The 4,240-nt window shown below is 40.0% G+C and overlaps 1 non-coding gene across 1 annotated transcript; it reads right to left on the bottom strand.

The window, feature by feature from the left end:
* Positions 1 to 2,648: 2,648 nt before the first annotated feature.
* trnaa-cgc (transfer RNA alanine (anticodon CGC)) lies at positions 2,649 to 2,720 on the bottom strand. The gene has a single exon. It is a non-coding gene; the product is annotated as a tRNA-Ala (tRNA).
* Between the last annotated feature and the right edge of the window lie 1,520 nt (positions 2,721 to 4,240).

Raw genomic sequence — 4,240 nt, forward strand, 5'->3', positions numbered from 1 at the left:
TGTGCGCGTATAAAATGTCCTTGTTGCACTTGGGCTGCCATCATTTTTGGATTCTGAATCCAATCAAGATCTGATGAAATTGTGTCTAAGTCCGGCAAGCCAGACACAGAGCAGAACCCTACTGTGAGCCAGACTCCATTCTGCCAGACAGCTCCAAGCCCACAGAAAACCCTCAACATTGTCCATGTTCATCATAATCTGTAAATAAAATCAACATTCCAGTTTAACCAATTTAAATCCTCTAATCCTTTTTGATTTCACTTCTATTAAAACTCTAACAAAAACTCACTCAATGTCATTACACTCGAGGTGAAACCAAAATAAACTCACTTTCTGAATGACTAACTGGTTAAACTACACTAGTAAGTAGTATAGAAACTACATGCTCCTACTGGTATGGGGGTTATAGTGTCACTGCTGCTGGCATAGACACACACAGTGCTGATCCAGATAGCTGTGCTAATCCTGAATAACAAATTTCGAACCTTACCCAGGCCTGATGTGCATCGTAGAAATCACATCTGAAACAGTTGGGTCCTGTCGTGTACGGACAGAGATGTGAAGCTATACTAAGGACAATCAATGACACAATAGTGGAATTGTGACATCATTCGAAGCGTCTAAACAGTGGATGAGATGGTGATGACTGAAGTTGTCTCAAAGGAAGTGAAATCATTTCTTAAGCATTAGGGATTTGAGGATTCATGTTCTTATTCATGGACAATCCGAAAACTAATCCTCTCTCTATTTCCTCATCTAAACCACAGGGCCACCCTCCTCCATGATTATCTGACAGTTTATGTAAGCCAACATTTAATTGCCTGTTACACACGGATACTGTTTGATTATGTATTCACCCTTATCCCACCTAGTTTTCATGAGCGCTGGACTGTGCCACTGCACTCCATGTCGCGGAAATGTGCAAATTTGGGTCTTCAATGACGTTTCACTACTTTCAAACTTTAAAAAGTAGGATCAAACAAGTTTAAAGAAGAGGCATCCAATATGCTTTTCATACATCCACTTGGTGACTTCATACAGGGACTGGGGACACACTTCATGTGGTTCATTACAAACACTGATGGCTGGAAGAGGGGCTGCATTGAGAAACACGATTCTGGCATAACAGTAGTTTACCAAAATCTCTTGTCTGTTTAGAATTGAATCATGGAGCAGCTGTTCCTGTGTTGAGTGACTCTTCTTCAGCAGACCGTGCTTGTTTTCCGTGCCCAGGACCGAGTGCCAGGCAACGTTTGGCTGAACTCATTGTGCTGCTAACTCTCTGCCACGCATGTGTCTTTGATTCCAATGTAAAGCCTGAATAGTGACATCTTCTTGACATCACACATGTTGATCATTAATAGCACATGTTTGTCATCTCTTTTTTCAACCCGTATCCTAATGGCCCTTGAACTACCTTTTTTTTTTTTTATCACTTACGCTTCCTTAGTTTCTTGGAGCAACATCTGAGAACATGTTAAATGATTTAGTGCCTTGTTTGAATCAAGCTCACGCGAAAAGGGGGTATAATTTTGTCCTCGTGTGAAAGTTACGCCTCTCTTTCATGATTAATGCCAATTTTAAAATGGTCATTTTTCAACTTTTGCTTGAACAATTAATTCCTGTGACAAATGATAGGATATTGGTAGGCTGTTACTACATTGCCTGCAAAGCTCCAGGGACACGCTCAATGTGGTTCATCTTGATGTCTTTTTCTATCTTTGCACATTTGTAAGTGCACATTACATACAAAAGAAAGGACATGTTGGATATTTATGTACACTTGTTCACACAGTGAGCAAGTTTGAGGTTCTTATTCTTAGGCAACATATTTGAAAGATGTTTGTTATTCTAAAGCAATCTGGGGCATATTTTTCCTATTATCATTATCCTACTGGTTGTGTTTACAGCTTTTGCATAATTGGCATGAGGTATGGTTACTTGAGACAACGGCAATCTACCAAACTCATACACACTGTCTGTTTCAGTTTTTGTCAGGGAGTCCACGCACACGACTGCATTTAGTGTAATGAAAGCGCTACAAAAGTTACTTCAGTCCACTTATTTAGCTTGGTTGAATTGAGACTTTTTCCGAAGGCAGGAAGGAGCGGGCAAAATCAAACAAAAGATTCAAAACACGTGGTTTGCAGAGTGGCTCGATGATTTTGGGAAAGGCCTGACAGCTGGACAGTTGAAGCAGTTTTAAAAAAAAATCTGATTTATTTAGCTAGAGGGTGTGGCCAAATGTAAATTGCAGGAGCAATATGGACATAGTTGAGAGGATGTGATTGAAAACAATACAATCATCCTACAAAGAGGTTTTAATGATCTTGAAGATGTCCAGAGCATCCTAACCCTCACAATTTTCTTTTCAAATTGCTAACATGCCCTTCTCAACCACTTTTTTTTCTCTTCACAAACACAATAGCGACTTTCAATTGCACTCAGTAAGTACATATTTTAAATTCATAGATTATTTTCTGTCTCATCAAGCCAAGCAAAAGTGTACACATTTAGAAATGATGGTGCATACAATATATGTAGGAGTATACAATGGTACATTCTACACATTGAAAATTGGTATTCTTAATATGTAAGAAGATTCAAGATGTTTACTTCTCACGTAGCTATACATGATAAATGAGAAGTGGAGAAGCTGGGGATTGAACCCAGGACCTCATACATGCGAAGCATGCGCTCTACCACTGAGCTACATCCCCTGCAGACCACTCATGTACTGTTTGGGTTCAGAGCTCAGACGTGATCACGGTGATAGCACTGTACACTGATTCATTGAAACAATCAAAAATACGCCCTGTTTTTTATGTTTTAAGTTGTATTGTGTTGTGAGTAACAACGTTTGCTTGTTGCTTCAGGCTTTAGGGCTGGTGTCAAGTCAGAGGGGATCAACCTGTCCTGACACTGCTGCACCACTACAGGCAACCTGTAATTCCTGTTTACAGTACACTGTCATTTCCAGCTCTGGTCTATGAGAAACCAGTTTAGCAGAGTTCAGGTCAATTTCATCCTATCTGAAACAGCCCTATGTAAGTGAGAGGCAAAAAAGGAAAGACGAAGGTATTCCATTTCCTGTTTATAAAACCAAATGAGGAGAACTTTAATTTTCCCTAAACCCTGCTGTTTTCATGGAGGTCATTGGTTTTCTTTACTTCCTGTCGCTCTCAAGAGCTCAGGCCTGAGCTGCATTCTGACTCTCTGCAGCAGTCTCTGGATTATTATCTCTATCTCTTTCAAATTAAATTTGCTGAAAGGAACCATCTGACAAATTAAGTTGGAAGCAGCTGGCACCGTGATGAGGAAACTGGCTTCCTGCCCCTGCTGGTCTGAATGGATTTCCACTACCAGCATTGGGTGGGCCGCTTTCCTGCTAATGAAGAGAAGAGGAGCTGGGCTGGAGTTTGGAGTGAGCGGAGGTCACTGAGACTGAAAGGCAATGTCACTATGTATGTGGAAATGTCTCTAGAAATTATTAGCAACAGAGCTCTGCTTCAACAATTTAGACCTGAAATTGCAAAGTGGAAAGTTAAAGCTAAAATGTTGAATTGAATTTGAATAAAAACCATCACCATCAGGGATTCTGTTTATTTACTCTGCAGAATGGTGCAATATCTTCTAAAATGGTGCACAGTTTGGATATAAATGTGTCTTCCGGTTGAATCAAGATCTAAATATTGCAAAATGTGTGAAACTAATCTAATATCAAATCAAACATTTAAAGAACAAAGTGTTTGCATTTTTTGGTTTTACAAGGTATTGTATACATACCAATTATTGTACATATGCAAACCAAAAACAATTCTTCAGGTCTAAATCTGGGCACTAAGTGGTAGGTTGCAGTGAATGAAAGATTGACCTCATTTGGTTTCAAAGCTGGGCAAAGCTACTATCAGGAGAATTCATGAAAATCAGCAAAAAAAAAAACGATAGGCTAGTGCCCTTGGCTCTAAATTTGCATGTTCTTCAAATCAGCTTCGTAATATCTATTAAATCAGGTTTCTCAGTTTCTATCTCTTTATTTACAGGGTATCCATCTCTCTACCTCTTCTCTCTCTCTTGTTCTGCATTTTGTGCCTCTGAGTTAGAGTCCTCAGTGCTTTTCCAGCCTCTCAGCACACTGCTGCTTGTCACTCTGAGGGATGTTAGATCAACCCTGGAGGAGTTATATCTGCCGCCATGCATGAGCCCTGTGCTGTAGGTCTCCAAAGCCTGCTGTGAACCA

The sequence above is a fragment of the Genypterus blacodes genome, unplaced genomic scaffold (assembly GCF_046128005.1).
Source record: "Genypterus blacodes isolate CSIRO-AG114 ecotype Tasmania unplaced genomic scaffold, CSIRO-AGI_Gbla_v1 ptg000044l_1, whole genome shotgun sequence".
In the NCBI taxonomy this organism is placed as follows: Eukaryota; Metazoa; Chordata; class Actinopteri; order Ophidiiformes; family Ophidiidae; genus Genypterus; species Genypterus blacodes.